Source organism: Procambarus clarkii, unplaced genomic scaffold (assembly GCF_040958095.1).
Source record: "Procambarus clarkii isolate CNS0578487 unplaced genomic scaffold, FALCON_Pclarkii_2.0 HiC_scaffold_1017, whole genome shotgun sequence".
NCBI classification, from domain to species: domain Eukaryota; kingdom Metazoa; phylum Arthropoda; class Malacostraca; order Decapoda; family Cambaridae; genus Procambarus; species Procambarus clarkii.
The window spans coordinates 25,127-49,607 of NW_027190049.1; the positions used below are offsets into that span (position 1 = coordinate 25,127).

The 24,481-nt window shown below is 42.3% G+C and overlaps 9 non-coding genes across 9 annotated transcripts; all 9 read left to right on the top strand.

Annotated features, from left to right (window-relative positions):
* The first annotated feature begins 737 nt into the window (after window positions 1–737).
* On the top strand, window positions 738–930 carry LOC138361961 (U2 spliceosomal RNA). The gene has a single exon (XR_011227313.1). It is a non-coding gene; the product is annotated as a U2 spliceosomal RNA (small nuclear RNA).
* Window positions 931–3,500: 2,570 nt separating this feature from the next.
* Window positions 3,501–3,693, top strand: LOC138361962 (U2 spliceosomal RNA). The gene has a single exon (XR_011227314.1). It is a non-coding gene; the product is annotated as a U2 spliceosomal RNA (small nuclear RNA).
* A 2,572-nt stretch (window positions 3,694–6,265) lies between these two features.
* On the top strand, window positions 6,266–6,458 carry LOC138361943 (U2 spliceosomal RNA). Its single transcript, XR_011227300.1, has one exon. It is a non-coding gene; the product is annotated as a U2 spliceosomal RNA (small nuclear RNA).
* A 2,567-nt stretch (window positions 6,459–9,025) lies between these two features.
* Window positions 9,026–9,218, top strand: LOC138361944 (U2 spliceosomal RNA). The gene has a single exon (XR_011227301.1). It is a non-coding gene; the product is annotated as a U2 spliceosomal RNA (small nuclear RNA).
* Window positions 9,219–11,764: 2,546 nt separating this feature from the next.
* Window positions 11,765–11,957, top strand: LOC138361945 (U2 spliceosomal RNA). Its single transcript, XR_011227302.1, has one exon. It is a non-coding gene; the product is annotated as a U2 spliceosomal RNA (small nuclear RNA).
* A 2,542-nt stretch (window positions 11,958–14,499) lies between these two features.
* Window positions 14,500–14,692, top strand: LOC138361946 (U2 spliceosomal RNA). Its single transcript, XR_011227303.1, has one exon. It is a non-coding gene; the product is annotated as a U2 spliceosomal RNA (small nuclear RNA).
* Window positions 14,693–17,250: 2,558 nt separating this feature from the next.
* On the top strand, window positions 17,251–17,443 carry LOC138361947 (U2 spliceosomal RNA). The gene has a single exon (XR_011227304.1). It is a non-coding gene; the product is annotated as a U2 spliceosomal RNA (small nuclear RNA).
* Window positions 17,444–19,988: 2,545 nt separating this feature from the next.
* Window positions 19,989–20,181, top strand: LOC138361948 (U2 spliceosomal RNA). Its single transcript, XR_011227305.1, has one exon. It is a non-coding gene; the product is annotated as a U2 spliceosomal RNA (small nuclear RNA).
* A 2,547-nt stretch (window positions 20,182–22,728) lies between these two features.
* LOC138361949 (U2 spliceosomal RNA) lies at window positions 22,729–22,921 on the top strand. Its single transcript, XR_011227306.1, has one exon. It is a non-coding gene; the product is annotated as a U2 spliceosomal RNA (small nuclear RNA).
* The last annotated feature ends 1,560 nt before the right edge of the window (window positions 22,922–24,481 follow it).

A 24,481-nucleotide genomic window follows, 5' to 3' on the forward strand; every position in this document is an offset into this window, starting at 1 on the left:
CTCTCGTCTCTCGTCTCTCGTCTCTCGTCTCTCGTCTCTCGTCTCTCGTCTCTCGTCTCTCGTCTCTCGTCTCTCGCCTCTCGCCTCTCGCCTCTCGCCTCTCGCCTCTCGCCTCTCGCCTCTAGCCTCTAGCCTCTCGCCTCTCGCCACCCAGCCCTGCCTCGCTTCGCCTCGTCTCCGGTTTGTGAAAACGATGTATCAAGCAAAGTGTTAGATGTGAAAAAGTCGTGATATATATACAAAAATGGAATAGTTGGCGCGTAATAGTGCTGTTCGTTTTCTGTTATGGTATCAGAGAGAGAACGTCTCCTATTTATATTTTTTGACGAGCGTTGGCGTAACAGGCCCCTTGCACTTTTAATTCGTTATTATACTTTTCAAAAGCTGTAGCTACCTTAAGACACATGACAAATGGAGGTTTATGTATTAGAGTTAAGCGCTATACTCCCTGGCCAGGAGCGAATTCGTGAAACGCCACGCGAGTCTGTTTACCACTTTGCCGCCAGTTACATATTCACTACTCATGAATGAAACCATGTAATATCATGAATTTGCATATATATATAAATTCATTGATCAGGTAAGAAATGGTTAAAGCCTTTACTGCATGGCGTTTATATGTATGCTTGAATTCGAATAGTACTCAACGATAATCACATGCCCTTTTGCAATTGAAACTCGCTACGTGGTTTCTAGCCGCAATTGTTGCCTGGTGTTGCAGAGCAACCATGCATCCTATCGCTTCTCGGCCTTTTGGCTAAGATCAAAGTGTAGTATCTGTTCTTATCAGCTTAATATCTGATACGATCCCCATGTGGGATCCTCGATATTAAACTGATTTTTGCAACATGGCGAAGTGCTAGGAGCTTGCTCCACCTTTGCCGCGGATCGGCCCGGTATTGCAGTACCTCTGGGATCGGTCCACTCCCTTCGGGGAGACCAAAAACAACCCTATCAACTAGTCAAAATCAAGTAGGAGACGATTATGTTAATTGGTTATGTACATTAATGAATCGTGTTAATTTGAATTGCAGTAATTACTTCACACCAGCCAACATCGTATGAGGAAAAAGCCTTGGAACGAGCAGCAGAAGTGAGTCAGTCGAGTCCGGGTTTGATGGGTCGAAGCTGAACAACTGCAACGAGTTAGAGGGAAGGAAGGAAGGAAGGAAGGAAGGAAGGAAGGAAGGAAGGAAGGAAGGAGAAAGAAGGAGAGTGAGGTGAGTAATATCATTTAATAACTTTAGATTAAAGATTATGTGCGAGCAAAGAAATACGATGGTTGGTCTGGAAGGAAAGAAGTTGATTTTATGAATGGGGGGGGGGGTTGCCAGTTAGTGCAATATTAATTGATTTTGTTTGTTTTCTGAGATAGGTTATATAGGGTGAAGTTTTTCTCTATTTATATAAGTGTGGAAACTGGTTTAGATAGCTTAGTGGTTTGTTATGAAAAGGCTGGTAGAGATGGGTTGAATAGTGTTAGACTTGTGTCTGCATTTAGTGGAGAACTGGATTTGGTATTTAAATGGCATCTAATATGACGTAGTCATTGTGCAAATAAACTCTAAATCAACGGGTTTACTATGATCGAGAACCTAACTATAATAGTTACCCATTGTTGGCATGCTCTTCTTTTTTTTACAGAATTACTCACTCTCCCTTGTGAGTGAGGGAGGGAGGGAGGGAGGGAGGGAGGAGTGTGTGTGTATATCACTCGGAATTCCTTAGTCGGCTCTGACGGCGAAATTATATTCATACATACATCAAGATTAGACGTTTATCTATTGAATTTACCATTGCTGGAATGTACCAATGCGTAATAAAGACGAAATTCGACTTGAGATGGAGGGAGGTGTTGCTTTGGTGTGGTTTTACACGGCAACTCAACGATCGTTTGCCACTTCCACGCTTGCCAGCCGGCCAGCCACTAGCCTCAAAGTGAATTCCAGTGTCTTGATTAGCTTTACAATCCATCATTTACCTCAATACACACTAACAATGTGTATTTATATACTTCAATCGAGCATTCGATGCACACATTCACCTGTAATATATACGTCAATGAAACCCAGAACCCACCCAAGTTCAAGCGCACCTGCACTCTCACCCCTCTCCATTTGAATGCTAGTTTCCTATTTAGATTTCAAATGCTTCATTCACCCCTCTAAACACCACCGACGTATATTTACATTCTTTATTTAGGCAATGTATGCAGGCACACATTCATTCACGTAAAATAACGAATAAAATTGATATAGAATCTACTATAATTTGCAAAGCGACCAACCACCAAATGTCATTGTGAAAGCTAGTTTCGTAATTAGCTTTGCAATACTTCATTTACCTCCCTAAACACCAACAATGAGCGAGTATTTGTATACTCGGTAAAAGCGATGGATGGATTCCTTACACATTCACATATATTAAGCAATGAATTTGCTATAGTACCTACAGTACTCAGACTTCTCGAATTACTTACATCTTCTTATATCTTAACTTTGTTGTTCATTCAACAACAGAGTCGTTTTCCAGGGAATCGCGTTATGTTAGATGATGCATCGCCTCGCCTCGCATGGCATCGAATCGCATGTCATTGCATCGCATCGCATCGCATCGCATTGAACTGCATGGTATTGAATCACAAGGCATTGAATGGCATGGCATGGCATCACGTCACGTCTCTCGTCTCTCGTCTCTCGTCTCTCGTCTCTCGTCTCTAGTCTCTAGTCTCTAGTCTCTCGTCTCTCGTCTCTCGTCTCTCGTCTCTCGTCTCTCGTCTCTCGTCTCTCGTCTCTCGTCTCTCGTCTCTCGTCTCTCGTCTCTCGTCTCTCGTCTCTCGCCTCTCGCCTCTCGCCTCTCGCCTCTCGCCTCTCGCCTCTCGCCTCTAGCCTCTAGCCTCTCGCCTCTCGCCACCCAGCCCTGCCTCGCTTCGCCTCGTCTCCGGTTTGTGAAAACGATGTATCAAGCAAAGTGTTAGATGTGAAAAAGTCGTGATATATATACAAAAATGGAATAGTTGGCGCGTAATAGTGCTGTTCGTTTTCTGTTATGGTATCAGAGAGAGAACGTCTCCTATTTATATTTTTTGACGAGCGTTGGCGTAACAGGCCCCTTGCACTTTTAATTCGTTATTATACTTTTCAAAAGCTGTAGCTACCTTAAGACACATGACAAATGGAGGTTTATGTATTAGAGTTAAGCGCTATACTCCCTGGCCAGGAGCGAATTCGTGAAACGCCACGCGAGTCTGTTTACCACTTTGCCGCCAGTTACATATTCACTACTCATGAATGAAACCATGTAATATCATGAATTTGCATATATATATAAATTCATTGATCAGGTAAGAAATGGTTAAAGCCTTTACTGCATGGCGTTTATATGTATGCTTGAATTCGAATAGTACTCAACGATAATCACATGCCCTTTTGCAATTGAAACTCGCTACGTGGTTTCTAGCCGCAATTGTTGCCTGGTGTTGCAGAGCAACCATGCATCCTATCGCTTCTCGGCCTTTTGGCTAAGATCAAAGTGTAGTATCTGTTCTTATCAGCTTAATATCTGATACGATCCCCATGTGGGATCCTCGATATTAAACTGATTTTTGCAACATGGCGAAGTGCTAGGAGCTTGCTCCACCTTTGCCGCGGATCGGCCCGGTATTGCAGTACCTCTGGGATCGGTCCACTCCCTTCGGGGAGACCAAAAACAACCCTATCAACTAGTCAAAATCAAGTAGGAGACGATTATGTTAATTGGTTATGTACATTAATGAATCGTGTTAATTTGAATTGCAGTAATTACTTCACACCAGCCAACATCGTATGAGGAAAAAGCCTTGGAACGAGCAGCAGAAGTGAGTCAGTCGAGTCCGGGTTTGATGGGTCGAAGCTGAACAACTGCAACGAGTTAGAGGGAAGGAAGGAAGGAAGGAAGGAAAGGAAGGAAGGAAGGAAGGAGAAAGAAGGAGAGTGAGGTGAGTAATATCATTTAATAACTTTAGATTAAAGATTATGTGCGAGCAAAGAAATACGATGGTTGGTCTGGAAGGAAAGAAGTTGATTTTATGAATGGGGGGGGGGGTTGCCAGTTAGTGCAATATTAATTGATTTTGTTTGTTTTCTGAGATAGGTTATATAGGGTGAAGTTTTTCTCTATTTATATAAGTGTGGAAACTGGTTTAGATAGCTTAGTGGTTTGTTATGAAAAGGCTGGTAGAGATGGGTTGAATAGTGTTAGACTTGTGTCTGCATTTAGTGGAGAACTGGATTTGGTATTTAAATGGCATCTAATATGACGTAGTCATTGTGCAAATAAACTCTAAATCAACGGGTTTACTATGATCGAGAACCTAACTATAATAGTTACCCATTGTTGGCATGCTCTTCTTTTTTTTTACAGAATTACTCACTCTCCCTTGTGAGTGAGGGAGGGAGGGAGGGAGGGAGGGAGGAGTGTGTGTGTATATCACTCGGAATTCCTTAGTCGGCTCTGACGGCGAAATTATATTCATACATACATCAAGATTAGACGTTTATCTATTGAATTTACCATTGCTGGAATGTACCAATGCGTAATAAAGACGAAATTCGACTTGAGATGGAGGGAGGTGTTGCTTTGGTGTGGTTTTACACGGCAACTCAACGATCGTTTGCCACTTCCACGCTTGCCAGCCGGCCAGCCACTAGCCTCAAAGTGAATTCCAGTGTCTTGATTAGCTTTACAATCCATCATTTACCTCAATACACACTAACAATGTGTATTTATATACTTCAATCGAGCATTCGATGCACACATTCACCTGTAATATATACGTCAATGAAACCCAGAACCCACCCAAGTTCAAGCGCACCTGCACTCTCACCCCTCTCCATTTGAATGCTAGTTTCCTATTTAGATTTCAAATGCTTCATTCACCCCTCTAAACACCACCGACGTATATTTACATTCTTTATTTAGGCAATGTATGCAGGCACACATTCATTCACGTAAAATAACGAATAAAATTGATATAGAATCTACTATAATTTGCAAAGCGACCAACCACCAAATGTCATTGTGAAAGCTAGTTTCGTAATTAGCTTTGCAATACTTCATTTACCTCCCTAAACACCAACAATGAGCGAGTATTTGTATACTCGGTAAAAGCGATGGATGGATTCCTTACACATTCACATATATTAAGCAATGAATTTGCTATAGTACCTACAGTACTCAGACTTCTCGAATTACTTACATCTTCTTATATCTTAACTTTGTTGTTCATTCAACAACAGAGTCGTTTTCCAGGGAATCGCGTTATGTTAGATGATGCATCGCCTCGCCTCGCATGGCATCGAATCGCATGTCATTGCATCGCATCGCATCGCATCGCATTGAACTGCATGGTATTGAATCACAAGGCATTGAATGGCATGGCATGGCATCACGTCACGTCTCTCGTCTCTCGTCTCTCGTCTCTCGTCTCTCGTCTCTAGTCTCTAGTCTCTAGTCTCTCGTCTCTCGTCTCTCGTCTCTCGTCTCTCGTCTCTCGTCTCTCGTCTCTCGTCTCTCGTCTCTCGTCTCTCGTCTCTCGTCTCTCGTCTCTCGTCTCTCGTCCTCTCGCCTCTCGCCTCTCGCCTCTCGCCTCTCGCCTCTCGCCTCTCGCCTCTAGCCTCTAGCCTCTCGCCTCTCGCCACCCAGCCCTGCCTCGCTTCGCCTCGTCTCCGGTTTGTGAAAACGATGTATCAAGCAAAGTGTTAGATGTGAAAAAGTCGTGATATATATACAAAAATGGAATAGTTGGCGCGTAATAGTGCTGTTCGTTTTCTGTTATGGTATCAGAGAGAGAACGTCTCCTATTTATATTTTTTGACGAGCGTTGGCGTAACAGGCCCCTTGCACTTTTAATTCGTTATTATACTTTTCAAAAGCTGTAGCTACCTTAAGACACATGACAAATGGAGGTTTATGTATTAGAGTTAAGCGCTATACTCCCTGGCCAGGAGCGAATTCGTGAAACGCCACGCGAGTCTGTTTACCACTTTGCCGCCAGTTACATATTCACTACTCATGAATGAAACCATGTAATATCATGAATTTGCATATATATATAAATTCATTGATCAGGTAAGAAATGGTTAAAGCCTTTACTGCATGGCGTTTATATGTATGCTTGAATTCGAATAGTACTCAACGATAATCACATGCCCTTTTGCAATTGAAACTCGCTACGTGGTTTCTAGCCGCAATTGTTGCCTGGTGTTGCAGAGCAACCATGCATCCTATCGCTTCTCGGCCTTTTGGCTAAGATCAAAGTGTAGTATCTGTTCTTATCAGCTTAATATCTGATACGATCCCCATGTGGGATCCTCGATATTAAACTGATTTTTGCAACATGGCGAAGTGCTAGGAGCTTGCTCCACCTTTGCCGCGGATCGGCCCGGTATTGCAGTACCTCTGGGATCGGTCCACTCCCTTCGGGGAGACCAAAAACAACCCTATCAACTAGTCAAAATCAAGTAGGAGACGATTATGTTAATTGGTTATGTACATTAATGAATCGTGTTAATTTGAATTGCAGTAATTACTTCACACCAGCCAACATCGTATGAGGAAAAAGCCTTGGAACGAGCAGCAGAAGTGAGTCAGTCGAGTCCGGGTTTGATGGGTCGAAGCTGAACAACTGCAACGAGTTAGAGGGAAGGAGGAAGGAAGGAAGGAAGGAGGAAGGAAGGAAGGAAGGAAGAAGGAGAAAGAAGGAGAGTGAGGTGAGTAATATCATTTAATAACTTTAGATTAAAGATTATGTGCGAGCAAAGAAATACGATGGTTGGTCTGGAAGGAAAGAAGTTGATTTTATGAATGGGGGGGGGGTTGCCAGTTAGTGCAATATTAATTGATTTTGTTTGTTTTCTGAGATAGGTTATATAGGGTGAAGTTTTTCTCTATTTATATAAGTGTGGAAACTGGTTTAGATAGCTTAGTGGTTGTTATGAAAAGGCTGGTAGAGATGGGTTGAATAGTGTTAGACTTGTGTCTGCATTTAGTGGAGAACTGGATTTGGTATTTAAATGGCATCTAATATGACGTAGTCATTGTGCAAATAAACTCTAAATCAACGGGTTTACTATGATCGAGAACCTAACTATAATAGTTACCCATTGTTGGCATGCTCTTCTTTTTTTTACAGAATTACTCACTCTCCCTTGTGAGTGAGGGAGGGAGGGAGGGAGGGAGGGAGGAGTGTGTGTGTATATCACTCGGAATTCCTTAGTCGGCTCTGACGGCGAAATTATATTCATACATACATCAAGATTAGACGTTTATCTATTGAATTTACCATTGCTGGAATGTACCAATGCGTAATAAAGACGAAATTCGACTTGAGATGGAGGGAGGTGTTGCTTTGGTGTGGTTTTACACGGCAACTCAACGATCGTTTGCCACTTCCACGCTTGCCAGCCGGCCAGCCACTAGCCTCAAAGTGAATTCCAGTGTCTTGATTAGCTTTACAATCCATCATTTACCTCAATACACACTAACAATGTGTATTTATATACTTCAATCGAGCATTCGATGCACACATTCACCTGTAATATATACGTCAATGAAACCCAGAACCCACCCAAGTTCAAGCGCACCTGCACTCTCACCCCTCTCCATTTGAATGCTAGTTTCCTATTTAGATTTCAAATGCTTCATTCACCCCTCTAAACACCACCGACGTATATTTACATTCTTTATTTAGGCAATGTATGCAGGCACACATTCATTCACGTAAAATAACGAATAAAATTGATATAGAATCTACTATAATTTGCAAAGCGACCAACCACCAAATGTCATTGTGAAAGCTAGTTTCGTAATTAGCTTTGCAATACTTCATTTACCTCCCTAAACACCAACAATGAGCGAGTATTTGTATACTCGGTAAAAGCGATGGATGGATTCCTTACACATTCACATATATTAAGCAATGAATTTGCTATAGTACCTACAGTAATCAGACTTCTCGAATTACTTACATCTTCTTATATCTTAACTTTGTTGTTCAATTCAACAACAGAGTCGTTTTCCAGGGAATCGCGTTATGTTAGATGATGCATCGCCTCGCCTCGCATGGCATCGAATCGCATGTCATTGCATCGCATCGCATCGATCGCATTGAACTGCATGGTATTGAATCACAAGGCATTGAATGGCATGGCATGGCATGCACGTCACGTCTCTACGTCTCTCGTCTCTCGTCTCTCGTCTCTCGTCTCTAGTCTCTAGTCTCTAGTCTCTCGTCTCTCGTCTCTCGTCTCGTCTCTCGTCTCTCGTCTCTCGTCTCTCGTCTCTCGTCTCTCGTCTCTCGTCTCTCGTCTCTCGTCTCTCGTCTCTCGTCTCTCGCCTCTCGCCTCTCGCCTCTCGCCTCTCGCCTCTCGCCTCTAGCCTCTAGCCTCTCGCCTCTCGCCACCCAGCCCTGCCTCGCTTCGCCTCGTCTCCGGTTTGTGAAAACGATGTATCAAGCAAAGTGTTAGATGTGAAAAAGTCGTGATATATATACAAAAATGGAATAGTTGGCGCGTAATAGTGCTGTTCGTTTTCTGTTATGGTATCAGAGAGAGAACGTCTCCTATTTATATTTTTTGACGAGCGTTGGCGTAACAGGCCCCTTGCACTTTTAATTCGTTATTGTACTTTTCAAAAGCTGTAGCTACCTTAAGACACATGACAAATGGAGGTTTATGTATTAGAGTTAAGCGCTATACTCCCTGGCCAGGAGCGAATTCGTGAAACGCCACGCGAGTCTGTTTACCACTTTGCCGCCAGTTACATATTCACTACTCATGAATGAAACCATGTAATATCATGAATTTGCATATATATAAATTCATTGATCAGGTAAGAAATGGTTAAAGCCTTTACTGCATGGCGTTTATATGTATGCTTGAATTCGAATAGTACTCAACGATAATCACATGCCCTTTTGCAATTGAAACTCGCTACGTGGTTTCTAGCCGCAATTGTTGCCTGGTGTTGCAGAGCAACCATGCATCCTATCGCTTCTCGGCCTTTTGGCTAAGATCAAAGTGTAGTATCTGTTCTTATCAGCTTAATATCTGATACGATCCCCATGTGGGATCCTCGATATTAAACTGATTTTTGCAACATGGCGAAGTGCTAGGAGCTTGCTCCACCTTTGCCGCGGATCGGCCCGGTATTGCAGTACCTCTGGGATCGGTCCACTCCCTTCGGGGAGACCAAAAACAACCCTATCAACTAGTCAAAATCAAGTAGGAGACGATTATGTTAATTGGTTATGTACATTAATGAATCGTGTTAATTTGAATTGCAGTAATTACTTCACACCAGCCAACATCGTATGAGGAAAAAGCCTTGGAACGAGCAGCAGAAGTGAGTCAGTCGAGTCCGGGTTTGATGGGTCGAAGCTGAACAACTGCAACGAGTTAGAGGGAAGGAAGGAAGGAAGGAAGGAAGGAAGGAAGGAAGGAAGGAGAAAGAAGGAGAGTGAGGTGAGTAATATCATTTAATAACTTTAGATTAAAGATTATGTGCGAGCAAAGAAATACGATGGTTGGTGTGGAAGGAAAGAAGTTGATTTTATGAATGGGGGGGGGGTTGCCAGTTAGTGCAATATTAATTGATTTTGTTTGTTTTCTGAGATAGGTTATATAGGGTGAAGTTTTTCTCTATTTATATAAGTGTGGAAACTGGTTTAGATAGCTTAGTGGTTTGTTATGAAAAGGCTGGTAGAGATGGGTTGAATAGTGTTAGACTTGTGTCTGCATTTAGTGGAGAACTGGATTTGGTATTTAAATGGCATCTAATATGACGTAGTCATTGTGCAAATAAACTCTAAATCAACGGGTTTACTATGATCGAGAACCTAACTATAATAGTTACCCATTGTTGGCATGCTCTTCTTTTTTTACAGAATTACTCACTCTCCCTTGTGAGGGAGGGAGGGAGGGAGGGAGGAGGAGTGTGTGTGTATATCACTCGGAATTCCTTAGTCGGCTCTGACGGCGAAATTATATTCATACATACATCAAGATTAGACGTTTATCTATTTAATTTACCATTGCTGGAATGTACCAATGCGTAATAAAGACGAAATTCGACTTGAGATGGAGGGAGGTGTTGCTTTGGTGTGGTTTTACACGGCAACTCAACGATCGTTTGCCACTTCCACGCTTGCCAGCCGGCCAGCCACTAGCCTCAAAGTGAATTCCAGTGTCTTGATTAGCTTTACAATCCATCATTTACCTCAATACACACTAACAATGTGTATTTATATACTTCAATCGAGCATTCGATGCACACATTCACCTGTAATATATACGTCAATGAAACCCAGAACCCACCCAAGTTCAAGCGCACCTGCACTCTCACCCCTCTCCATTTGAATGCTAGTTTCCTATTTAGATTTCAAATGCTTCATTCACCCCTCTAAACACCACCGACGTATATTTACATTCTTTATTTAGGCAATGTATGCAGGCACACATTCATTCACGTAAAATAACGAATAAAATTGATATAGAATCTACTATAATTTGCAAAGCGACCAACCACCAAATGTCATTGTGAAAGCTAGTTTCGTAATTAGCTTTGCAATACTTCATTTACCTCCCTAAACACCAACAATGAGCGAGTATTTGTATACTCGGTAAAAGCGATGGATGGATTCCTTACACATTCACATATATTAAGCAATGAATTTGCTATAGTACCTACAGTACTCAGACTTCTCGAATTACTTACATCTTCTTATATCTTAACTTTGTTGTTCATTCAACAACAGAGTCGTTTTCCAGGGAATCCGTTATGTTAGATGATGCATCGCCTCGCCTCGCATGGCATCGAATCGCATGTCATTGCATCGCATCGCATCGCATTGAACTGCATGGTATTGAATCACAAGGCATTGAATGGCATGGCATGGCATCGGCCATGTCGTTCTCGTCTCTCGTCTCGTCTAGTCTCTCGTCTCTCGTCTCTAGTCTCTAGTCTCTAGTCTCTCGTCTCTCGTCTCTCGTCTCTCGTCTCTCGTCTCTCGTCTCTCGTCTCTCGTCTCTCGTCTCTCGTCTCTCGTCTCTCGTCTCTCGTCTCGTCTCGCCTCTCGCTCTCGCCTCTCGCCTCGCCTCTCGCCTCTCGCCTCTAGCCTCTAGCCTCTCGCCTCTCGCCACCCAGCCCTGCCTCGCTTCGCCTCGTCTCCGGTTTGTGAAAACGATGTATCAAGCAAAGTGTTAGATGTGAAAAAGTCGTGATATATATACAAAAATGGAATAGTTGGCGCGTAATAGTGCTGTTCGTTTTCTGTTATGGTATCAGAGAGAGAACGTCTCCTATTTATATTTTTTGACGAGCGTTGGCGTAACAGGCCCCTTGCACTTTTAATTCGTTATTGTACTTTTCAAAAGCTGTAGCTACCTTAAGACACATGACAAATGGAGGTTTATGTATTAGAGTTAAGCGCTATACTCCCTGGCCAGGAGCGAATTCGTGAAACGCCACGCGAGTCTGTTTACCACTTTGCCGCCAGTTACATATTCACTACTCATGAATGAAACCATGTAATATCATGAATTTGCATATATATATAAATTCATTGATCAGGTAAGAAATGGTTAAAGCCTTTACTGCATGGCGTTTATATGTATGCTTGAATTCGAATAGTACTCAACGATAATCACATGCCCTTTTGCAATTGAAACTCGCTACGTGGTTTCTAGCCGCAATTGTTGCCTGGTGTTGCAGAGCAACCATGCATCCTATCGCTTCTCGGCCTTTTGGCTAAGATCAAAGTGTAGTATCTGTTCTTATCAGCTTAATATCTGATACGATCCCCATGTGGGATCCTCGATATTAAACTGATTTTTGCAACATGGCGAAGTGCTAGGAGCTTGCTCCACCTTTGCCGCGGATCGGCCCGGTATTGCAGTACCTCTGGGATCGGTCCACTCCCTTCGGGGAGACCAAAAACAACCCTATCAACTAGTCAAAATCAAGTAGGAGACGATTATGTTAATTGGTTATGTACATTAATGAATCGTGTTAATTTGAATTGCAGTAATTACTTCACACCAGCCAACATCGTATGAGGAAAAAGCCTTGGAACGAGCAGCAGAAGTGAGTCAGTCGAGTCCGGGTTTGATGGGTCGAAGCTGAACAACTGCAACGAGTTAGAGGGAAGGAAGGAAGGAAGGAAGGAAGGAAGGAAGGAAGGAAGGAGAAAGAAGGAGAGTGAGGTGAGTAATATCATTTAATAACTTTAGATTAAAGATTATGTGCGAGCAAAGAAATACGATGGTTGGTGTGGAAGGAAAGAAGTTGATTTTATGAATGGGGGGGGGGTTGCCAGTTAGTGCAATATTAATTGATTTTGTTTGTTTTCTGAGATAGGTTATATAGGGTGAAGTTTTTCTCTATTTATATAAGTGTGGAAACTGGTTTAGATAGCTTAGTGGTTTGTTATGAAAAGGCTGGTAGAGATGGGTTGAATAGTGTTAGACTTGTGTCTGCATTTAGTGGAGAACTGGATTTGGTATTTAAATGGCATCTAATATGACGTAGTCATTGTGCAAATAAACTCTAAATCAACGGGTTTACTATGATCGAGAACCTAACTATAATAGTTACCCATTGTTGGCATGCTCTTCTTTTTTTTACAGAATTACTCACTCTCCCTTGTGAGGGAGGGAGGGAGGGAGGGAGGAGTGTGTGTGTATATCACTCGGAATTCCTTAGTCGGCTCTGACGGCGAAATTATATTCATACATACATCAAGATTAGACGTTTATCTATTTAATTTACCATTGCTGGAATGTACCAATGCGTAATAAAGACGAAATTCGACTTGAGATGGAGGGAGGTGTTGCTTTGGTGTGGTTTTACACGGCAACTCAACGATCGTTTGCCACTTCCACGCTTGCCAGCCGGCCAGCCACTAGCCTCAAAGTGAATTCCAGTGTCTTGATTAGCTTTACAATCCATCATTTACCTCAATACACACTAACAATGTGTATTTATATACTTCAATCGAGCATTCGATGCACACATTCACCTGTAATATATACGTCAATGAAACCCAGAACCCACCCAAGTTCAAGCGCACCTGCACTCTCACCCCTCTCCATTTGAATGCTAGTTTCCTATTTAGATTTCAAATGCTTCATTCACCCCTCTAAACACCACCGACGTATATTTACATTCTTTATTTAGGCAATGTATGCAGGCACACATTCATTCACGTAAAATAACGAATAAAATTGATATAGAATCTACTATAATTTGCAAAGCGACCAACCACCAAATGTCATTGTGAAAGCTAGTTTCGTAATTAGCTTTGCAATACTTCATTTACCTCCCTAAACACCAACAATGACCGAGTATTTGTATACTCGGTAAAAGCGATGGATGGATTCCTTACACATTCACATATATTAAGCAATGAATTTGCTATAGTACCTACAGTACTCAGACTTCTCGAATTACTTACATCTTCTTATATCTTAACTTTGTTGTTCATTCAACAACAGAGTCGTTTTCCAGGGAATCCGTTATGTTAGATGATGCATCGCCTCGCCTCGCATGGCATCGAATCGCATGTCATTGCATCGCATCGCATCGCATGCATGAACTGCATGGTATTGAATCACAAGGCATTGAATGGCATGGCATGGCATCACGTCACGTCTCTCGTCTCTCGTCTCTCGTCTCTCGTCTCTCGTCTCTAGTCTCTAGTCTCTAGTCTCTCGTCTCTCGTCTCTCGTCTCTCGTCTCTCGTCTCTCGTCTCTCGTCTCTCGTCTCTCGTCTCTCGTCTCTCGTCTCTCGTCTCTCGTCTCTCGCTCTCGCCTCTCGCCTCTCGCCTCTCGCCTCTCGCCTCTCGCCTCTAGCCTCTAGCCTCTCGCCTCTCGCCACCCAGCCCTGCCTCGCTTCGCCTCGTCTCCGGTTTGTGAAAACGATGTATCAAGCAAAGTGTTAGATGTGAAAAAGTCGTGATATATATACAAAAATGGAATAGTTGGCGCGTAATAGTGCTGTTCGTTTTCTGTTATGGTATCAGAGAGAGAACGTCTCCTATTTATATTTTTTGACGAGCGTTGGCGTAACAGGCCCCTTGCACTTTTAATTCGTTATTGTACTTTTCAAAAGCTGTAGCTACCTTAAGACACATGACAAATGGAGGTTTATGTATTAGAGTTAAGCGCTATACTCCCTGGCCAGGAGCGAATTCGTGAAACGCCACGCGAGTCTGTTTACCACTTTGCCGCCAGTTACATATTCACTACTCATGAATGAAACCATGTAATATCATGAATTTGCATATATATATAAATTCATTGATCAGGTAAGAAATGGTTAAAGCCTTTACTGCATGGCGTTTATATGTATGCTTGAATTCGAATAGTACTCAACGATAATCACATGCCCTTTTGCAATTGAAACTCGCTACGTGGTTTCTAGCCGCAATTGTTGCCTGGTGTTGCAGAGCAACCATGCATCCTATCGCTTCTCGGCCTTTTGGCTAAGATCAAAGTGTAGTATCTGTTCTTATCAGCTTAATATCTGATACGATCCCCATGTGGGATCCTCGATATTAAACTGATTTTTGCAACATGGCGAAGTGCTAGGAGCTTGCTCCACCTTTGCCGCGGATCGGCCCGGTATTGCAGTACCTCTGGGATCGGTCCACTCCCTTCGGGGAGACCAAAAACAACCCTATCAACTAGTCAAAATCAAGTAGGAGACGATTATGTTAATTGGTTATGTACATTAATGAATCGTGTTAATTTGAATTGCAGTAATTACTTCACACCAGCCAACATCGTATGAGGAAAAAGCCTTGGAACGAGCAGCAGAAGTGAGTCAGTCGAGTCCGGGTTTGATGGGTCGAAGCTGAACAACTGCAACGAGTTAGAGGGAAGGAAGGAAGGAAGGAAGGAAGGAAGGAAGGAAGGAAGGAGAAAGAAGGAGAGTGAGGTGAGTAATATCATTTAATAACTTTAGATTAAAGATTATGTGCGAGCAAAGAAATACGATGGTTGGTTGGAAGGAAAGAAGTTGATTTTATGAATGGGGGGGGGGTTGCCAGTTAGTGCAATATTAATTGATTTTGTTTGTTTTCTGAGATAGGTTATATAGGGTGAAGTTTTTCTCTATTTATATAAGTGTGGAAACTGGTTTAGATAGCTTAGTGGTTTGTTATGAAAAGGCTGGTAGAGATGGGTTGAATAGTGTTAGACTTGTGTCTGCATTTAGTGGAGAACTGGATTTGGTATTTAAATGGCATCTAATATGACGTAGTCATTGTGCAAATAAACTCTAAATCAACGGGTTTACTATGATCGAGAACCTAACTATAATAGTTACCCATTGTTGGCATGCTCTTCTTTTTTTTACAGAATTACTCACTCTCCCTTGTGAGGAGGGAGGGAGGAGGGAGGGAGGAGGAGTGTGTGTATATCACTCGGAATTCCTTAGTCGGCTCTGACGGCGAAATTATATTCATACATACATCAAGATTAGACGTTTATCTATTTAATTTACCATTGCTGGAATGTACCAATGCGTAATAAAGACGAAATTCGACTTGAGATGGAGGGAGGTGTTGCTTTGGTGTGGTTTTACACGGCAACTCAACGATCGTTTGCCACTTCCACGCTTGCCAGCCGGCCAGCCACTAGCCTCAAAGTGAATTCCAGTGTCTTGATTAGCTTTACAATCCATCATTTACCTCAATACACACTAACAATGTGTATTTATATACTTCAATCGAGCATTCGATGCACACATTCACCTGTAATATATACGTCAATGAAACCCAGAACCCACCCAAGTTCAAGCGCACCTGCACTCTCACCCCTCTCCATTTGAATGCTAGTTTCCTATTTAGATTTCAAATGCTTCATTCACCCCTCTAAACACCACCGACGTATATTTACATTCTTTATTTAGGCAATGTATGCAGGCACACATTCATTCACGTAAAATAACGAATAAAATTGATATAGAATCTACTATAATTTGCAAAGCGACCAACCACCAAATGTCATTGTGAAAGCTAGTTTCGTAATTAGCTTTGCAATACTTCATTTACCTCCCTAAACACCAACAATGACCGAGTATTTGTATACTCGGTAAAAGCGATGGATGGATTCCTTACACATTCACATATATTAAGCAATGAATTTGCTATAGTACCTACAGTACTCAGACTTCTCGAATTACTTACATCTTCTTATATCTTAACTTTGTTGTTCATTCAACAACAGAGTCGTTTTCCAGGGAATCCCGTTATGTTAGATGATGCATCGCCTCGCCTCGCCTCGCATGGCATCGAATCGCATGTCATTGCATCGCATCGCATCGCATTGAACTGCATGGTATTGAATCACAAGGCATTGAATGGCATGGCATGGCATGGCATGGCACGTCACGTCTCGTCTCTCGTCTCTCGTCTCTCGTCTCTCGTCTCTAGTCTCTAGTCTCTAGTCTCTCGTCTCTCGTCTCTCGTCTCTCGTCTCTCGTCTCTCGTCTCTCGTCTCTCGTCTCTCGTCTCTCGTCTCTCGTCTCTCGTCTCTCGTCTCTCGCTCTCGCTCTCGCCTCTCGCCTCTCGCCTCTCGCCTCTCGCCTCTCGCCTCTAGCCTCTAGCCTCTCGCCTCTCGCCACCCAGCCCTGCCTCGCTTCGCCTCGTCTCCGGTTTGTGAAAACGATGTATCAAGCAAAGTGTTAGATGTGAAAAAGTCGTGATATATATACAAAAATGGAATAGTTGGCGCGTAATAGTGCTGTTCGTTTTCTGTTATGGTATCAGAGAGAGAACGTCTCCTATTTATATTTTTTGACGAGCGTTGGCGTAACAGGCCCCTTGCACTTTTAATTCGTTATTGTACTTTTCAAAAGCTGTAGCTACCTTAAGACACATGACAAATGGAGGTTTATGTATTAGAGTTAAGCGCTATACTCCCTGGCCAGGAGCGAATTCGTGAAACGCCACGCGAGTCTGTTTACCACTTTGCCGCCAGTTACATATTCACTACTCATGAATGAAACCATGTAATATCATGAATTTGCATATATATATAAATTCATTGATCAGGTAAGAAATGGTTAAAGCCTTTACTGCATGGCGTTTATATGTATGCTTGAATTCGAATAGTACTCAACGATAATCACATGCCCTTTTGCAATTGAAACTCGCTACGTGGTTTCTAGCCGCAATTGTTGCCTGGTGTTGCAGAGCAACCATGCATCCTATCGCTTCTCGGCCTTTTGGCTAAGATCAAAGTGTAGTATCTGTTCTTATCAGCTTAATATCTGATACGATCCCCATGTGGGATCCTCGATATTAAACTGATTTTTGCAACATGGCGAAGTGCTAGGAGCTTGCTCCACCTTTGCCGCGGATCGGCCCGGTATTGCAGTACCTCTGGGATCGGTCCACTCCCTTCGGGGAGACCAAAAACAACCCTATCAACTAGTCAAAATCAAGTAGGAGACGATTATGTTAATTGGTTATGTACATTAATGAATCGTGTTAATTTGAATTGCAGTAATTACTTCACACCAGCCAACATCGTATGAGGAAAAAGCCTTGGAACGAGCAGCAGAAGTGAGTCAGTCGAGTCCGGGTTTGATGGGTCGAAGCTGAACAACTGCAACGAGTTAGAGGGAAGGAAGGAAGGAAGGAAGGAAGGAAGGAAGGAAGGAAGGAGAAAGAAGGAGAGTGAGGTGAGTAATATCATTTAATAACTTTAGATTAAAGATTATGTGCGAGCAAAGAAATACGATGGTTGGTGTGGAAGGAAAGAAGTTGATTTTATGAATGGGGGGGGGGTTGCCAGTTAGTGCAATATTAATTGATTTTGTTTGTTTTCTGAGATAGGTTATATAGGGTGAAGTTTTTCTCTATTTATATAAGTGTGGAAACTGGTTTAGATAGCTTAGTGGTTTGTTATGAAAAGGCTGGTAGAGATGGGTTGAATAGTGTTAGACTTGTGTCTGCATTTAGTGGAGAACTGGATTTGGTATTTAAATGGCATCTAATATGACGTAGTCATTGTGCAAATAAACTCTAAATCAACGGGTTTACTATGATCGAGAACCTAACTATAATAGTTACCCATTGTTGGCATGCTCTTCTTTTTTTTACAGAATTACTCACTCTCCCTTGTGAGGGAGGGAGGGAGGGAGGGAGGAGTGTGTGTGTATATCACTCGGAATTCCTTAGTCGGCTCTGACGGCGAAATTATATTCATACATACATCAAGATTAGACGTTTATCTATTTAATTTACCATTGCTGGAATGTACCAATGCGTAATAAAGACGAAATTCGACTTGAGATGGAGGGAGGTGTTGCTTTGGTGTGGTTTTACACGGCAACTCAACGATCGTTTGCCACTTCCACGCTTGCCAGCCGGCCAGCCACTAGCCTCAAAGTGAATTCCAGTGTCTTGATTAGCTTTACAATCCATCATTTACCTCAATACACACTAACAATGTGTATTTATATACTTCAATCGAGCATTCGATGCACACATTCACCTGTAATATATACGTCAATGAAACCCAGAACCCACCCAAGTTCAAGCGCACCTGCACTCTCACCCCTCTCCATTTGAATGCTAGTTTCCTATTTAGATTTCAAATGCTTCATTCACCCCTCTAAACACCACCGACGTATATTTACATTCTTTATTTAGGCAATGTATGCAGGCACACATTCATTCACGTAAAATAACGAATAAAATTGATATAGAATCTACTATAATTTGCAAAGCGACCAACCACCAAATGTCATTGTGAAAGCTAGTTTCGTAATTAGCTTTGCAATACTTCATTTACCTCCCTAAACACCAACAATGACCGAGTATTTGTATACTCGGTAAAAGCGATGGATGGATTCCTTACACATTCACATATATTAAGCAATGAATTTGCTATAGTACCTACAGTACTCAGACTTCTCGAATTACTTACATCTTCTTATATCTTAACTTTGTTGTTCATTCAACAACAGAGTCGTTTTCCAGGGAATCCCGTTATGTTAGATGATGCATCGCCTCGCCTCGCATGGCATCGAATCGCATGTCATTGCATCGCATCGCATCGCATCGCATTGAACTGCATGGTATTGAATCACAAGGCATTGAATGGCATGGCATGGCATCACGTCACGTCTCTCGTCTCTCGTCTCTCGTCTCTCGTCTCTCGTCTCTAGTCTCTAGTCTCTAGTCTCTCGTCTCTCGTCTCTCGTCTCTCGTCTCTCGTCTCTCGTCTCTCGTCTCTCGTCTCTCGTCTCTCGTCTCTCGTCTCTCGTCTCTCGTCTCTCGCTCTCGCCTCTCGCCTCTCGCCTCTCGCCTCTCGCCTCTCGCCTCTAGCCTCTAGCCTCTCGCCTCTCGCCACCCAGCCCTGCCTCGCTTCGCCTCGTCTCCGGTTTGTGAAAACGATGTATCAAGCAAAGTGTTAGATGTGAAAAAGTCGTGATATATATACAAAAATGGAATAGTTGGCGCGTAATAGTGCTGTTCGTTTTCTGTTATGGTATCAGAGAGAGAACGTCTCCTATTTATATTTTTTGACGAGCGTTGGCGTAACAGGCCCCTTGCACTTTTAATTCGTTATTGTACTTTTCAAAAGCTGTAGCTACCTTAAGACACATGACAAATGGAGGTTTATGTATTAGAGTTAAGCGCTATACTCCCTGGCCAGGAGCGAATTCGTGAAACGCCACGCGAGTCTGTTTACCACTTTGCCGCCAGTTACATATTCACTACTCATGAATGAAACCATGTAATATCATGAATTTGCATATATATATAAATTCATTGATCAGGTAAGAAATGGTTAAAGCCTTTACTGCATGGCGTTTATATGTATGCTTGAATTCGAATAGTACTCAACGATAATCACATGCCCTTTTGCAATTGAAACTCGCTACGTGGTTTCTAGCCGCAATTGTTGCCTGGTGTTGCAGAGCAACCATGCATCCTATCGCTTCTCGGCCTTTTGGCTAAGATCAAAGTGTAGTATCTGTTCTTATCAGCTTAATATCTGATACGATCCCCATGTGGGATCCTCGATATTAAACTGATTTTTGCAACATGGCGAAGTGCTAGGAGCTTGCTCCACCTTTGCCGCGGATCGGCCCGGTATTGCAGTACCTCTGGGATCGGTCCACTCCCTTCGGGGAGACCAAAAACAACCCTATCAACTAGTCAAAATCAAGTAGGAGACGATTATGTTAATTGGTTATGTACATTAATGAATCGTGTTAATTTGAATTGCAGTAATTACTTCACACCAGCCAACATCGTATGAGGAAAAAGCCTTGGAACGAGCAGCAGAAGTGAGTCAGTCGAGTCCGGGTTTGATGGGTCGAAGCTGAACAACTGCAACGAGTTAGAGGAAGGAAGGAAGGAAGGAAGGAAGGAAGGAAGGAAGGAAGGAGAAAGAAGGAGAGTGAGGTGAGTAATATCATTTAATAACTTTAGATTAAAGATTATGTGCGAGCAAAGAAATACGATGGTTGGTGTGGAAGGAAAGAAGTTGATTTTATGAATGGGGGGGGGGTTGCCAGTTAGTGCAATATTAATTGATTTTGTTTGTTTTCTGAGATAGGTTATATAGGGTGAAGTTTTTCTCTATTTATATAAGTGTGGAAACTGGTTTAGATAGCTTAGTGGTTTGTTATGAAAAGGCTGGTAGAGATGGGTTGAATAGTGTTAGACTTGTGTCTGCATTTAGTGGAGAACTGGATTTGGTATTTAAATGGCATCTAATATGACGTAGTCATTGTGCAAATAAACTCTAAATCAACGGGTTTACTATGATCGAGAACCTAACTATAATAGTTACCCATTGTTGGCATGCTCTTCTTTTTTTTACAGAATTACTCACTCTCCCTTGTGAGGAGGGAGGGAGGGAGGGAGGGAGGAGTGTGTGTATATCACTCGGAATTCCTTAGTCGGCTCTGACGGCGAAATTATATTCATACATACATCAAGATTAGACGTTTATCTATTTAATTTACCATTGCTGGAATGTACCAATGCGTAATAAAGACGAAATTCGACTTGAGATGGAGGGAGGTGTTGCTTTGGTGTGGTTTTACACGGCAACTCAACGATCGTTTGCCACTTCCACGCTTGCCAGCCGGCCAGCCACTAGCCTCAAAGTGAATTCCAGTGTCTTGATTAGCTTTACAATCCATCATTTACCTCAATACACACTAACAATGTGTATTTATATACTTCAATCGAGCATTCGATGCACACATTCACCTGTAATATATACGTCAATGAAACCCAGAACCCACCCAAGTTCAAGCGCACCTGCACTCTCACCCCTCTCCATTTGAATGCTAGTTTCCTATTTAGATTTCAAATGCTTCATTCACCCCTCTAAACACCACCGACGTATATTTACATTCTTTATTTAGGCAATGTATGCAGGCACACATTCATTCACGTAAAATAACGAATAAAATTGATATAGAATCTACTATAATTTGCAAAGCGACCAACCACCAAATGTCATTGTGAAAGCTAGTTTCGTAATTAGCTTTGCAATACTTCATTTACCTCCCTAAACACCAACAATGACCGAGTATTTGTATACTCGGTAAAAGCGATGGATGGATTCCTTACACATTCACATATATTAAGCAATGAATTTGCTATAGTACCTACAGTACTCAGACTTCTCGAATTACTTACATCTTCTTATATCTTAACTTTGTTGTTCATTCAACAACAGAGTCGTTTTCCAGGGAATCCCGTTATGTTAGATGATGCATCGCCTCGCCTCGCATGGCATCGAATCGCATGTCATTGCATCGCATCGCATCGCATCGCATTGAACTGCATGGTATTGAATCACAAGGCATTGAATGGCATGGCATGGCATGGCACGTCACGTCACTCTCTCTCGTCTCTCGTCTCTCGTCTCTCGTCTCTAGTCTCTAGTCTCTAGTCTCTCGTCTCTCGTCTCTCGTCTCTCGTCTCTCGTCTCTCGTCTCTCGTCTCTCGTCTCTCGTCTCTCGTCTCTCGTCTCTCGTCTCTCGTCTCTCGTCTCTCGCCTCTCGCCTCTCGCCTCTCGCCTCTCGCCTCTCGCCTCTAGCCTCTAGCCTCTCGCCTCTCGCCACCCAGCCCTGCCTCGCTTCGCCTCGTCTCCGGTTTGTGAAAACGATGTATCAAGCAAAGTGTTAGATGTGAAAAAGTCGTGATATATATACAAAAATGGAATAGTTGGCGCGTAATAGTGCTGTTCGTTTTCTGTTATGGTATCAGAGAGAGAACGTCTCCTATTTATATTTTTTGACGAGCGTTGGCGTAACAGGCCCCTTGCACTTTTAATTCGTTATTGTACTTTTCAAAAGCTGTAGCTACCTTAAGACACATGACAAATGGAGGTTTATGTATTAGAGTTAAGCGCTATACTCCCTGGCCAGGAGCGAATTCGTGAAACGCCACGCGAGTCTGTTTACCACTTTGCCGCCAGTTACATATTCACTACTCATGAATGAAACCATGTAATATCATGAATTTGCATATATATATAAATTCATTGATCAGGTAAGAAATGGTTAAAGCCTTTACTGCATGGCGTTTATATGTATGCTTGAATTCGAATAGTACTCAACGATAATCACATGCCCTTTTGCAATTGAAACTCGCTACGTGGTTTCTAGCCGCAATTGTTGCCTGGTGTTGCAGAGCAACCATGCATCCTATCGCTTCTCGGCCTTTTGGCTAAGATCAAAGTGTAGTATCTGTTCTTATCAGCTTAATATCTGATACGATCCCCATGTGGGATCCTCGATATTAAACTGATTTTTGCAACATGGCGAAGTGCTAGGAGCTTGCTCCACCTTTGCCGCGGATCGGCCCGGTATTGCAGTACCTCTGGGATCGGTCCACTCCCTTCGGGGAGACCAAAAACAACCCTATCAACTAGTCAAAATCAAGTAGGAGACGATTATGTTAATTGGTTATGTACATTAATGAATCGTGTTAATTTGAATTGCAGTAATTACTTCACACCAGCCAACATCGTATGAGGAAAAAGCCTTGGAACGAGCAGCAGAAGTGAGTCAGTCGAGTCCGGGTTTGATGGGTCGAAGCTGAACAACTGCAACGAGTTAGAGGGAAGGAAGGAAGGAAGGAAGGAAGGAAGGAAGGAAGGAAGGAAGGAAGGAGAAGAAGGAGAAAGAAGGAGAGTGAGGTGAGTAATATCATTTAATAACTTTAGATTAAAGATTATGTGCGAGCAAAGAAATACGATGGTTGGTGTGGAAGGAAAGAAGTTGATTTTATGAATGGGGGGGGGGTTGCCAGTTAGTGCAATATTAATTGATTTTGTTTGTTTTCTGAGATAGGTTATATAGGGTAAGTTTTTCTCTATTATATAAGTGTGGAAACTGGTTTAGATAGCTTAGTGGTTTGTTATGAAAAGGCTGGTAGAGATGGGTTGAATAGTGTTAGACTTGTGTCTGCATTTAGTGGAGAACTGGATTTGGTATTTAAATGGCATCTAATATGACGTAGTCATTGTGCAAATAAACTCTAAATCAACGGGTTTACTATGATCGAGAACCTAACTATAATAGTTACCCATTGTTGGCATGCTCTTCTTTTTTTACAGAATTACTCACTCTCCCTTGTGAGGGAGGGAGGGAGGGAGGGAGGAGTGTGTGTGTATATCACTCGGAATTCCTTAGTCGGCTCTGACGGCGAAATTATATTCATACATACATCAAGATTAGACGTTTATCTATTTAATTTACCATTGCTGGAATGTACCAATGCGTAATAAAGACGAAATTCGACTTGAGATGGAGGGAGGTGTTGCTTTGGTGTGGTTTTACACGGCAACTCAACGATCGTTTGCCACTTCCACGCTTGCCTGCCAGCCGGCCAGCCACTAGCCTCAAAGTGAATTCCAGTGTCTTGATTAGCTTTACAATCCATCATTTACCTCAATACACACTAACAATGTGTATTTATATACTTCAATCGAGCATTCGATGCACACATTCACCTGTAATATATACGTCAATGAAACCCAGAACCACCCAAGTTCAAGCGCACCTGCACTCTCACCCCTCTCCATTTGAATGCTAGTTTCCTATTTAGATTTCAAATGCTTCATTCACCCCTCTAAACACCACCGACGTATATTTACATTCTTATTTAGGCAATGTATGCAGGCACACATTCATTCACGTAAAATAACGAATAAAATTGATATAGAATCTACTATAATTTGCAAAGCGACCAACCACCAAATGTCATTGTGAAAGCTAGTTTCGTAATTAGCTTTGCAATACTTCATTTACCTCCCTAAACACCAACAATGACCGAGTATTTGTATACTCGGTAAAAGCGATGGATGGATTCCTTACACATTCACATATATTAAGCAATGAATTTGCTATAGTACCTACAGTACTCAGACTTCTCGAATTACTTACATCTTCTTATAT